The 14502-nt window shown below is 44.9% G+C and overlaps 1 protein-coding gene across 2 annotated transcripts in view; it reads left to right on the top strand.

The window, feature by feature from the left end:
* Positions 1 to 6701: 6701 nt before the first annotated feature.
* HDAC4 (histone deacetylase 4) overlaps positions 6702 to 14502 on the top strand; it is a 138624-nt gene continuing 130823 nt past the window's right edge. For both annotated transcript variants that reach the window (XM_072121502.1, XM_072121503.1), the window contains exon 1: positions 6702 to 6845. The gene's annotated coding sequence lies outside the window, so the exon portion shown is untranslated. The remainder of the gene's footprint in view (positions 6846 to 14502) is intronic.

The following is a 14502-nucleotide window of genomic DNA, read 5'->3' as shown; positions in this document are numbered from 1 at the left end:
TTTCATGTTGACAGTTCTAATAAGGACTTAAAATTAATATGATAGTACTAGCCCCATTACATATGCCTTATTCTTTTACTTGTTGCCTGCTCTCCTATTGGACAGAAGATAACAATAAATTAGCAATAGTGAGAGTCCCCAAGGCAATGAGCACACATGTTTTTTTCTTCTGTGGAAAAGAGGTAACTCCAGAAGACATGTTGGTTGGGCTGGCTATATACTTGGGGGGGGGGGGGGGTTAGCTAGCTATTTCCAGGGGGGGGGGGGTTGGCCATATACTGGGGGGAGGGCAGGCTGGCTGTATACTGGGGGGGCAGGCTGGCTATAAACTGTGCAAGCAGATGGCTGTCTATATACTGTGCGGGGGGGCTGTCTACAACTGCAGGGGCTGGCTGGCTATATATTGTGAGGGGTGGGAGGCTATATACTGTGGGGCTGGCTGGCTATATACTGTAGGGGGCAGCCTGGCTATATACCGGGGCAGGCTGCTATATACAGTGGGGGGCTGGCTGGCTATATACTGGGGGCAGGCTGCTATGTACTGTAGGGCGCTGGCTGGTTATATACTCTGAAGGGGCTGGCTATATACTAGTAGTAATAGGAGTTATATTCCTGTACATAGGGGGCAGTATTATAGTAGTTATATTCTTGTATATAGGGGGCAGTATTATAGTAGTTATATTCTTGTACATAGGGTGCAGTATTATAGCAGTTATATTCTTGTACATAGGGGGCAGTATTATAGTAGTTATATTCTTGTACATAGGGGGCAGTATTATAATAGTTATATTCTTGTACATAGGGGCAGTATTATAGTAGTTATTTTCTTGTACATAGGGGGCAGTATTATAGTAGTTATATTCTTGTACATAGGGGGCAGTATTATAGTAGTTATATTCTTGTACATAGGGGGCAGTATTATTGTAGTTAAATTCTTGTACATAGGGGGTAGTATTATAGTAGCGATCTTCCTGTAAATAGGGGGCAGTATTATAGTAACTATATTCCCGTACCTAAGGGGCAGTATTATAGTAGTTATAGTCTTATGTATCGGAGGAGGTATTGTAGTATTTTTTTTTGTATACATATAAGTCGTGTTCTTAAAAAAAAAAAAAAAAGCTTTATTCCTGTATAAGGGGGGGAGGGGGGGCAGTGTGATTTTTTTTTCTCTGCACTGTACATGCTAATTTAGACCATCTATCAACAGTTTGTGTAGTTTAGGAACTCCACCCACATTGCATGACCACGCCTACTTGTTTTGACCCCGGCCACAGAATGGGGCCACTTTTACAATCTTTTCCACGGCCACTTTAAATGATTTCCGTTTTGTGCCGCTGGGACAGGGATTTAAAAGGAATTTTTAGCGCATGCGATCGGATTTTGGCGGAATCACGCCGTCTTTCATGCGACACAAATAGGGGGCGGGCCATCGGATGATCTTACTGATTCAGATAAACAGCGGGATTTAGCTTCAAATTTAGCATGCAGAAGAAGGTGAACTCTGGCAGACCTGCTCGGGGAAGCGGCACATGCAGAATATTTTCCAGACAGCAGAGTCTACCCACAGGTAAAGTAAGTAATGACTCCTGAACTCCTTGTGCCAAGTCTGATATATCCTATGTGCATATTGTAATGTCTGTGCCTTTTGCTCTAGATGCTCCTAAAGGGAGAAATAGCTCCAAAAAAGTCCAGACACAGGTGTAACATGTCGGCAGCCCCTGCAGGATGATTGTAAGACTGAGTGTTGTGAGGTGTGTGCCCCACTACAGGAGGAGTCATGTGCTCCACTGCTGGATAAATCATGCTTACTGACTTATTCCAAGGCAAACTGATCAGGGCAGTTAAAGAGACTGAAGAATCTGATAAAGACACTGGATCAGATATGTAAAGCCGCAGTCTGGTTAAACCCTTCAACCTTTGTAAAACACTGTGGGCTGGATAGAGGCTCCGTGGTATGCTTGGCCTTCGGCAAAGGAGTGCTTAGTACGGCTAAAGTTAATCCCAATCTTTCTGTTTTTATTGCTTCTCACGTCCCATTCAGAGCTGCCTGAAGACGACCAGGGACATTTGCTCACTGAAATGTTTTGTTTCCTGTAGTCGGAAGGCAGCACATGACCCCCTCCCCCATTAAATGTTGATATTGCTGCATTAAAAACACATGTGCTCATTGCTTTGGTGGTATCTTATAGGAAGTCAACTAATCACTATTGCTAATTCACTGTTATCTTCTTTCCAGTAGGAGAACATAGACTTAACCCATTCAGTGCTGCCTTCGGACTACAGGAAACAAACATTTTGGTGAGCAAATTTTCCTAATATAGTGTCAGCATCTGGGAGTGCTTAGTGGTTGGCAATGTAGCAAACTTCAGTTTGTAAAAGTCCAAACACAGATATACGTGAGCAGCAGGCAAACAAAATAAACCTGCCTGTCCGCGCTCTAAGTAGACATACAGTTGAAACCAGAAGTTTACATACACTCAGAGCCACTTCTGCCATGAGGAGGCAGTTTGCAGAGACCTGACGGTCATGGTGGATCATCCGTAGTACGGACTTGCCAAAAGCTGGCAAGTCCGTACTTCCAGAAAAAGACTGGTGCAGGTCAATCATTGTCTTTGTGATATTGTGGCTGACTTTCTCATGGTGTTACACAAAGAAGCAGTGTGTTTCAAGTGTGCCTTTAATTACATCCACATGTATGTCGCTGAATGACTTTGTAGAAGGTCATAAAAATGCCTTAAAAATTCTCTCTCTCATTATTTTGGCATTTGGCAAATATAAATCAATTACGGTAGGTAATTTTAATTGATCTAAAATGGGGAAGGTTTACTCTAATTTCATGTCAAATAGTGTATTTTTATATAGTGTATGTAAAATTATGGTTTTAACTGCATGAAGGTTTTCTCACCTATCAAGATGTGGACTGGAGGGGATGGGATCGCTATTAGCTAAAATTCCAGGCCAATACACAGTACCTAATAAACAATACCAGGTAAGTGAGGCAAGACTAGGCTTCAATAGGTGTGTAATAGTATGTATTGTATTGTGCTAAATGTTCATCAAAAACTCATTTAAATCCTCCCATCAAGTATCTGTCTTATTCTTTTATCCCGTCATTGATATATTGTTCTGTAAGGGATTTTTATGAATGTAAAGCAGACTTCTCGTAAAACTACTAGTAAGACCAGAGGATGTGTAAAGTCTATTGATAAAATAATGATGTTCAGTGCTTGACCCTGATCTGTTCTACTCAATTCTGAAACAATGGAAGCACAAGCTGATCTCTAGGCAACGTTCATAGGAACACGTATGAAGGAATTCACCGTGTTCTGGCATCACCTTTATGACTTGTCATTTCTGATGGCTGGAGGGAAGCTAATTACACCTATAGATTATTTACAGGTTCAAGCAACATAGAGACTGGATCCTGTTTTTACTGGCTGAAGACTGAAAAACTATCATTTGTCATCTAGACTAGTAGTCTGCAGGATTGACTACCTCTAGTCACTGGCTTGGGACTGTATTCCCTATATCCCTATGCCAGTGAAAGTACGGGGGCCATTGATGTCTATGGCACCTGGTCACGGTGCAGTGAGCACACACTTTCTCTACACACCGTGACAAAGAGTTGGACCACCGTACATATAATATAGGACATGACCTACATTTTGCCATACTACGGTGGTGGCAGCTTGGGTTTCAATTCAGAGGTGAGGAATGAAAAGCGGTCACCCCTCCTCCTTCCTGCACCCAGCTGTATGCTCGCTGTATGTATGCTTGTGCAAGGGGCCTTACGGTAATCAGTGGCTGCTAGATGTCATCTGAACTGATTTTAACCCGTCTGGCAGACATGTTCAAGTGATGAAAGATGGAAAAGTCATTTTCTTAAAGGCATGGTGGCTTAGTGGTTAGCATTACATCCTTGCAGCGCTGGGGACCTGGGTTTAAGTTCCAGGGTCAACATCTGCAAACATGCTTGTTTGTGGGTTTTCTTTCACACTCCAAAACATACTGGTAGGTTTATTAGATTGTGAGCCCCATTGGGGACAGGGACTGATTTCGCTCTGTGCAGCGCTGTATAATCTGTGTGCCCTATATAAATAAAGGAATTATTATTATTATAGGTAACCTGTCACCAGAACACTGTTTTTAGGTTCTCCCACATCCCCACAGTCAATACCAAGCATATCCAAAAACTGTTTGTATCATATTCCTGTTTTTTTTCTTTCAAACAATAACTTTTAGAAAACTTTACCTAGCTCCCTGCCTGGTTATCCCCCTGGGCGTGGTCATCCTTGCTCAAAGTAAGTGCCCCCTCCACAAACAGCTCTTCCTCCTCACAGGTGCGCGAACTCAGTAGCGAGTTGCGTAGCCGCCACACTGCCTAGCAACCCTGTGCTCGACAAGTTGAATGAACAGGCCCGTGTGAGGGTGCAGGGCGGCGGAGGCAAGGACCAATGTAGCGGAGGAAGGTGGGAGGGGTTTTAATTCAAAATTGATAAGGACAAGCTGTTTGTGGAGGAGGGCACTTACTTTAAGCAGGGATGACCACGCCCGGGGGAGGACCAGGCAGGGATCCAGGTAAAGTTTTATTAAAGTTATTGTTTGAAAGAAAAAAGCCAGAAATATGATAAAAACTTTTTTTGGATATGCTTGGTGTTGACATGGAGTAAACCTAAAAACAGTGTTCTGGTGACAGCTTTCCTTTAAGACCAATCTTGGCATTTGCATCTCACTGACGGCTATCCCAGGCATAGGACCCCTCTCTATGAGTCAGAGGGAAGACTCACTTACTGAGATTGACTCTCGCTCTTGTAGACCTAGACCCATAGCTTAATGTGAGAATTGCTTTTATCTAATGCAACATTTCAATTTGTATGACTAGAGCAAATTTGACTTGCAGGGATTTGCATCCGGGTTGCATGCTTAAAGAGGACCTGTCCAGTTGATTTGGGATTCTAAATCAACTACAGGTCCTTATGGTGGTTTATTGCTATTGTGTGACTTGAATGAAAAAAAAAAAAAAAAAAAAATATATATATCCATCAGATTCACATCTTTATATCCTGCGCCTTCTCTTGAATTGGGGTAAGTGAAGCTGGAATAATCTACGTGCACGTAATAAGTGCCATGTCTATGACCCTTGTGCAGTAAAGCCTGTGTGTAGTACGCCGGCTTTACTAGCTGCTATGCGCACACCTGGGGAGCTACAGGTGAGGTAACTATACATTTTTTTTATGTGATTTGGGACATTAAACGACTGGTCCACAAGGACCTGTGGGTGGTTTAGTATCCCAAATCGTCCTGTCAGGTTCCCTTTAAGGCCGGCGCCACACGTGGCGCTTTGTCTGCGCTTGCAAACGCAGACAAAGTCGCGGCCCACGAGCCGCCGGTGTTTTGTGTTAATTTGGGCGCGACTTTGTCTGCGTTTGCAAGCGCAGACCAGACAAAGCGCCACGTGTGGCGCCGGCCTTAGGCAGCGTTCACACATGGAGGCACATTTACTAAGGGTCCGCACACAGCATTTCCGGCGGGTTTCCCGTCTATTTCTGATTTGCGCCGCATTTAACAGGGGTTTTTGGCGCAGGCAATTGGATTTTTGCGCAATCTCGACGACTTTCATGCAACACAAACCGGGGGGCATGGCCGTCGCACAACCCGACCGATTAGGACTAAGCTCAGGATTTAAAATTCAAATTGTCGCAAGAAAAGCACTCACATACACCGGGAAGAAGATGGTGAACGATCTTAGTGAATCGCGCCGGACTTCATCCTCGTCAGACAACGCACCTCGGGGATTGCGATAGTACCGGGTAAGTAAATGTGCCCCATGTGTTTGCATTAAATATGGAAAAGTATTGCAAAAACAACCATGAGAAGTTACTCCCGATTGCAAATGCTTTTAGGAAACATTTGTGTTGGAGAGTGAGCGCCATGTGTTTTGAATTGTTTACATTGGTCTATTTACATGGAGCCTTTGTGGTGGGAGTGGTGCAGAATATTGCAGTTTTGTTGCACTGCCATTACTAGGTAGATGTCAACAATGAAGTGAATGGTAAGTGTTATACCTATTGCTCGTCTTACTCCAGTGATGATCTATACTAAAAAGTCTATAGACTGTAAGATGTGCAAATCTATATGGCTAGTTTTTTTTTTTTTTTTTTTTAACAACAAGCTTTATGACCAGTTCTCACAATCCGTACACTCGGACCAGTGACATGAACTGATAACACAGAGCTTCCACCAGCCGTCTCTTACACAGCCGCCGCTAAGCCACGCCCCTCCAGGAGGTCATATTCAAGCTGACAGCAAAGCCGCACGTTCTATAAATAACTCGTGCGCTCATTGGCCGCAGTAAACAAATACAGAACACGTGAATCCTAATAACCAATAACAATCATCCAGGCTCTCAGGGGCCACATTAGGCGGTCTACGGCTAGATTGACAGCTTACACGTCCAATGACTCCTTTCTTACTTCCATAGCCCCGCCCAGACATAAGGATTGGCTCGTTTCACAAACAGGGTGGAGACCTAGAAGGATCACTGAGCTGAAACCTGCCATTCTCCTTGTTATTGACATTTCTGTCGTCCAATAGAAAAGCGATGTAATAGATTACTTAGCATCTATTGGTCAGGGAGATCTGATGGGATGGATCATTTTGTAGACTGACAGACGGTCTGACCAATGAACGTTTAGTGCGAAGCAGGGCGCAGTGTTAGGAGGTGCGCGGGATGTCGGCCGCTCGGAGTCTCGGGTAGAACAGGAGGATTTGTGAGTGATCAGGGATAGACAGAGCTAGGCCTGGGAGCTCTCCGGGACCGGTAGGACTGCTAGTGCGCTGCTCAGGTGAGAGGATTAGTATCGGCTCATGACTACAATGCGGTGTGTGCAGACATGGAATTGTCTATCAGATCTGCATGAGGCGATTGTTGCAGTGAGCGGGGTCTGGCTGGTCAGTGATGAATGGGTGCGTGCAGCCTGCGCTGTGTGCACACGGGACATGTGTCTATGTGTTTATTGTGCCAGCAACACGTGTGTCGTGCAGCCCGTGTCACTTACTGTGTGCAGCACGGGAGCTTCCTAGTAACACTGTCTCCAATACACAACATGAGCTGCAGCCAGCGGTGCTGTCACCAACACATGCAGTAAGCAGGATGCTTTCATTCATTACTTGCCATTCCTTACTACTTGTAAGATCTCTGCTACCTGTCAGTGAGCGTAAACATCACTTACAGATACAGGGTAAACAATCGATGTCTGATAATTGCTAGACCCCTATTGCTCCTTGCTGTAAAGCTATAGTGCTACTCTTATATAAAGAAGCTTGTATTTGCGTGAAAATTGTTTGTGCAAATGACATATAAATTATGCATGGGAATTGTACTTTATTTTTATCCTAAAAGGTTATCATTTAGGTCCCCATCGGTTTATAAACCTCAGGACCACATCTAAAAGTCTTCACACTACAGTCAAGGAAAAGGTATAATAGTTTCAGCACCCCTTCATCTGATCACATTTCTTAAAGGGGTTGTCTACACCTGACCATCTCTACTTCAGCTGTCGAGAGATTAACCCAAATCTGGTTGCAATACTGCGCATTGCCTATTGTTAGGGGAGGAGCTGTTTTTGGAAGAATGTTATTACATCTCCAGGCAACCCCTTTAACACTGTGCATAGGTGTCAAATGAAGGAAAACCCCTTTAGGTCAGCAGCACTTGGGCTCATACAAACAGATGTGGTTTTCGCGGCCCTGAGCGTGAGCCAACTGTTAGTTTAAGACTGTAAACTTGTGTATGTATTTGTGTTTATGGATTATTGATTATTTCCCGATTATTACCCAAGAAGTGAAATCTTTGCTGACAGTTGTAATGGACCTCAACTAACTCCCATTAAAGTCCATTCGGGTTTGGTAGTAGCCAGTTGGCATTCCAAATGTGGTTACAGTCTATATAGAAACTGAATGTAAACCCAACGTTAACATGGTGTTAACAAATTGCAAGCACAGTTCAAACTCCTGTGTAAATGCTGGCCTTGGGACGTATTCACATGTTTAGTTTGCATTGTATTTTGAAACACAATTCAAACCCAGCGGGAACAATCTACTCCAATTACAAATACCGTTAGAACTTCTGCGCTTGTATTGCATTTTTAAACCCAATTCTAATGCATCATGTGAATGCAGCCTTGACAAGACGAGAGCTCTATGCTGTATGTAAGTATGGAGCTTGTTTTAGACGTAATTTTGCTGGCAGGTTTTGTAATAATACACGTTGATAGAAGAAAGGTTTGCAGTTAGTGCTGGCGGTTTATAGAGATGGGTGTGTCTGATTCAGTGCCTGATGCCAACATGCTGGTTATTTTGGCAGTGTGATCCCAGAACTTAGGTGGCCATACGCATTAGATTAATGTGGGCTGAGCCTCCTGATGCTATGTATATGGGGTCTGCTTGTCTACCCCTTGACAGGAAAATTTTGGGGTCAGTTAACCAAAATATTGTAACAGATGGGAGAAAACATACTCTCCACTTACTTGCTGTCTATGACCTGCTGGAATGGGGGTTCTGAAAATGTTTGCCATGTTCAGAAGGGTATGTTCACATGGAACATCTGTATGAAGGCAGCTCCTTCTTCTCCATAACATCTTGTACACGGATCAAACTCTGTTTTCAATCTGGTCAGCTCCTCCTGCACTATAATGTGCTGGGTTTAGCTAGAACAATTGGTTTATTCTGCCCATTTCATCCTGCTATATTATATGCTGACTGCAGATAGGAAACCATGGACGATCTTCTCAGCTCCTACTGCTCTATAACATGCTGCCTGCCCATAGGACAGGATGTTATAGAGAAGAAGCGGCGGAGCAGAAGCTGATAACTTTACTTTAAAACCTCTGTATTGTATATGACACTCAATGTGGGACATGAGCTGGTGCTCGTGCATATGGCGAATGTTCTGCCGCCGCCAGACACACCGTTATGCTCCAGGTTCCTGATGTATCTGACGGACTGTTGAGCCAGAATATTATTCCCCACCACGCCCTTCCTGGTTTAGAACTGATCCATGATGTACGTTCAGTCAAGACTGTTCACAGGCTATAATGAGCGCGTTCCTACACACGTTCGCCCACTTCGCTATTGGCCATCTACTCCCACTTGGTGTGAAAATGGTGGTGGGCGGAAGTAATCGCAATTGCTGGTGGTTGTCACTATTTCAGGGCTTGTACCAAAACAAACTGGCAAACAAGTCCTGAAAAATCTCCCCCAAAGTTTTACCGTTAGGTGCTGATTTTTTTTTTTTTTTTTGCCTCGCACAAGAATGGATACAAAAAAAACAAACAAAACCCAATAAACCTGCATTGCGACACTTTACATCAAGTGGACCTGTTAGGTGTTTTATGTTGCCCTGTCAGACAGCAGGAGAAAAGCCGAGCTCTGAGATGATATTTGAAAAAAGATTTTGGAGTAATAAAAGCTGTAAATTTGGAAAAGACTCCTAGACTGGGTTTTGACAAGCGTAAGGCCTCTTGCACACTAGCGTTGCGTTTCACGTCAGGGTGCAATGCGTGAAAAACTGACGTTTTGGCTGCGTTTTTGTTCCATTTTTCCTTGGAGTAATTTGCGTTTTTGCGTTTTTCACGCGCGTGTTGTTAGCGTTGTTTTTGCGTTTTCGGCGCATTTTTGACGCGCGTTTCAATGGGAGACTCGAGCAGTTTTCAAAGGGACCATGGTTTGGGATTAAAATGTGTTATTTAATTGAAAAATAATGTCTTCTGATAATTTGCAAACATCTGCGATCTATTCTTCACTGTTCCGCGCGTATATTATCTCCCGACAATTTAGCAGATGTGAAGAACAGTGAAGAATAGAATAAAATCATTGTACACAGTGAACACAGTGAACACAGGATCATTTAAGATAAAAACACAGTGCAGAACACAGTGCAGAATAGATTACAGATGTTCGGCACATCTGCTTACTTGTCGGGAGATACGCGCGGAACGCCGCGAACAAAATAGCATGTGAAGAACAATATATATGTGTGTAAAGAACACATTGCAGATGTTTCCATACATCTGCAATGTATTCTTCACACATATATATTGTTCTTCACATGCTATTTTGTTCGCACCGCTCCGCGCGTATCTCCCGACAAGTAAGCAGATGTGCCGAACATCTGTAATCTATTCTGCACTGTGTTCTGCACTGTGTTTTTATCTTAAATGATCCTGTGGTCACTGTGTTCACTGTGTTCACTGGTTTTATTCTATTCTTCACTGTTCTTCATTGTGTTTTTTTAATTAAATGATCGTTCGCGAGCAGGGGAAATACTGTTATACTGGTCACCTAGCAACCCTTACGTTTAAAACGCATTGCACTCGCATTGCACTTGCAATGTTTGCGAGTGCAATGCGTTTTTGATACGTCCCCATAGACTTGAATGGGGCGTGAAAAATGCGCGTGAATCGCAAAAATAGAGCATGCTGCGATTTTGACGCGCGTGCAAACGAACGCAAGCACGCGCGTTGAAAACCACGCAAATGGAGAAAGACCCATTGAATACAATGGGACAGAGTGCAATGCGAGTTCTGAGCGTCAAATGCACGCGCAGAACTCGCGCGTGAAAAACGCCAGTGTAGAAGGGGCCTAACTGTGGTTGTTGGTGAAAACCTTTTTCAGATCATGGAAATGTTGGTCCTGTGCCACCTGATTGGAGCAGCAGGATCCGTGCTGGACCTACCTACCACTTCATGAATCAGAGGCTCAGATATATCAAAACTCTATTCTCATAGAGCAGTGGTGGCAAACCAATGGCACGGGTCCTCGAGTTCTCCCTGTGGGCACCCAGGGCGTCTCCCCAGAGCGGAGTTTACCCGATAGGAATCAAAGAATATTCCTGGTTTGGAGCCGCATATGATTGAAAGTTGTAAAAGAACAGGGAGAAATAAATTGCTGCTTAAATTGCTGTGCTGGCACTTTGTGATAAATAAGTGGCTTTTGGTTGAAGTTTGGGCATTCGGGCTCTGAAAGGTTTGCCATCACTGATGTAGAGTCTTGTCCTGGCTGTGTTTGCCCACAGGATGCCAATAAAATAATAATAATGTAAAGGGACTTATTCAGTATGGATTCACTTTGGCTTATTGGCAATGCCCGGACTGTGTATAAATGTATCTACTTTTCAGCTGAGGGCATTACTTGTACTAACACTAAGGGTACATTCACACAAACGTATGCCAGCCATACATTCACCGCGATGGAGAGGAGGAGTGGTGATCCCTCCCCTACCCATTGCGTTGCATGGCGCCGTAACACGATGAAAGATAGAACATGTGTCCTACGCTGCCGCACCGTTTCGCTCTGGGCTCCAGTTGCTGTTTATAGGGGACATATGTACGGCCATAAACTTGCGGCCCTACATACGCCCCCCCCCCCCCCCGATGGTCGTGTGAATACAGCCTAAGTGAATATGAGGGGACTTGCATTTTAAAGGGACAGAACATTTTACCCCATTATACTAGCACCTAAGGGTATGAAATGTCATTTCTAGAATTCCCGCTTTTAGGTGAAAATCTCACCCGTTTACCTTGAACAAAACCTTTTAGCATGAGATGAGTAGGGTTAGAGGTTGCATTGGGTACTATACTTGGTTCTATAGTACCTAGAGACATTTTGCTCCTCTTTTGTTTAAAGGAAACCTACCACTTAGAATGGTCGGTGTAAGCTGTAAGTACCGAGCACCAGCTTAGGGGGGTGAGCTGGTGCCGGTACTTACATTCGTTAGTGTTATAAACCGCGGTATTGCGGTTTTAACACTTTTTAAACTTTAGAGAAGAAGGGGCTTCGGCGCTGCGCGCGACATCTCCGCTATTTCCTATGTAGGCGCGCGCACGATCGTGCGCACGCAGCGCCGAAGCCTCTTCTGCTCTAAAGTTTAAAAAGTGTTTAAAACCGCGATACCGCGGTTTATAACACTAACGAAAGTAAGTACCGGCACCAGCTCACCCTGAGCTGGTGCTCGGTACTTACAGCTTACACCGACCATTCTAAATGGAAGGTTTCCTTTAACTGTACTAAGGGGCCCTAAAGATGCCTAATCCACCCCTGTGCATATTACATACTTGGAAGATTCATCTGTCTGTACCTTGACTATTTATTTCATTGTATAACTAGCATTGTAAAATTATTTGTTTTTCCTGCTAGCAAAAAGCATCAATAAAAAGGCACCCAAAATTGTGATTCATTGCTCCTAATCGCAATGACACTATTAAAATGAAAGAAAATCTACCATCAAAATCGGGCGTGATAAACCATGAACACTTACTCCTAGATCCAGGAACCATGGCGGTGGTAATCTTCTTCTTATATTTGTTATCTGTGGCTTCCCTCCTTCTAAAATCGACTTTCAAAATGATGATAATGAGCCATAAGGACTCCTGGGGGTGTTAACAGAGCCCCTCTGTGCTGTAGGTTTACAGGCTATTACACCATCTTCCCCTCCCACGCTACTCCCTCGGCATGTCCCCCCTCCCTATGCCTGATGTACCGTATATACCCGTGTATAAGGGGGGCTGGGCCGGCTGTATACTACGGGGGGCTGGGCCGGCTGTATACTACGGGGGGCTGGGCCGGCTGTATACTGCGGGGGGCTGGGCCGGCTGTATACTGCGGGGGGCTGGGCCGGCTGTATACTGCGGGGGGCTGGGCCGGCTGTATACTGCGGGGGGCTGGGCCGGCTGTATACTGCGGGGGGCTGGGCCGGCTGTATACTGCGGGGGGCTGGGCCGGCTGTATACTGCGGGGGGCTGGGCCGGCTGTATACTGCGGGGGGCTGGGCCGGCTGTATACTGCGGGGGGCTGGGCCGGCTGTATACTGCGGGGGGCTGGGCCGGCTGTATACTGCGGGGGGCTGGGCCGGCTGTATACTGCGGTGGGCTGGGCCGGCTGTATACTGCGGGGGGCTGGGCCGGCTGTATACTGCGGGGGGCTGGGCCGGCTGTATACTGCGGGGGGCTGGGCCGGCTGTATACTGCGGGGGGCTGGGCCGGCTGTATACTGCGGGGGGCTGGGCCGGCTGTATACTGCGGGGGGCTGGGCCGGCTGTATACTGCGGGGGGCTTCCCAGGATTTTTCAACGCACAGTGAAATAGGGAAGTGCTCCAGCACATTTTAACAGCCTGTGAAGCTACAGCACGGATGGGCTCTAGTTATACAAATCAGCGCCCTTCTGGCTCATTTTGAAGAAAAGATAACAAATATAAGAAGATTATCAGTCACAAAGTTGCCTGGATCTATGAGTAAGTGCCCCTGGTTTTTCATGCCTGATTTTGTTGGTAGATTAACTTGGAACAAATACCTCTATGACACTCACATCTTCTGTACCTGCTTGTGTCGTCTTTCTCAGGAATTGCATGCATGAAGCCTTAGATTGGATTTGCTTTTGTTTTTTCACATGATTCCGCTAAACAGAATTTATACTAAAATGTATATCCTGTATACTGCAGACACCTGATATTTCCTGGCAATGGTGCTGGGTGTATGAGCGGTGAATCTACAGAACACATCATGTAGGCCACTGCTCAGCTCATCAAGTGCCCCAACTCCTGAACAAGTGCTGCAGGCACACCGCGCCCACACAGAGATGTGAGGAGCATAATTTATCCACCTCAACAAAGACACAATCATAATGGAGACGTCGTGTTACCGGTGACATAAGCCAGCCAGCTACAGTGCACAATGCACGGATATGAATTGTCAGATATATGTATGTCTATATTTACATACACACATATACAGTTAGACATTTATGCTCTGACCCATATGTTGTTAATTTTACATTCTGACTTGTGTGATATTACGTGGTATACCTAGTAGCCGATTGTCGATATCAGCATTGGCAATGAAACAAAGCTATGCCGTATGATATCGGGCTGTGTCTCCTCAGCACTTGTATACCGGTACTATACTATATAGCAGTGGTGGCGAACCTATGGCACGGGTGCCAGAGGTGGCACTCAGAGCCCTATCAGTGGGCACTCAGGCTGTTGCACCATAGCAGAGTTCCTCCTGCAGTCTCAGGACTTGCCATGTTTAGCAAAATTGCAATAAGTTACTGCTTGAATTGCTATTTTGGCACTTTGCAAAAAATATGCAGGTTTTGGGTTGCAGTTTGTGCATTCAACCTCTAAAAGGTTTGCCTCACTGCTATATAGTATTATACACAATATAATATATCATTATTTTATTTTTGTAGGATAAACTTCTTAGCTGCAGACTTTTAGTTCTCAATCCGTCTCGATATTCTCCAGCGACTTTTGAAGTCAGCAGTAAACATGACCTTAACAAATGTTCCTGCCAGGTGTTTTTCCTCCTGTTACCTGTGATCAGCTGCCGACTGGCATTTCTTTCCCTGATGAAAGAACGTGGAGGGGGGAAATATGGAATGGGTGCTGTTGGATGTTGAGGGCTTGTTGGACTTTAGATGCGTCACTGTGCAAAACTGTTTTTGGA

This window comes from Engystomops pustulosus, chromosome 8 (assembly GCF_040894005.1).
Source record: "Engystomops pustulosus chromosome 8, aEngPut4.maternal, whole genome shotgun sequence".
Classification (NCBI taxonomy): domain Eukaryota; kingdom Metazoa; phylum Chordata; class Amphibia; order Anura; family Leptodactylidae; genus Engystomops; species Engystomops pustulosus.
This window is presented reverse-complemented; position numbering and strand designations above follow the sequence as displayed.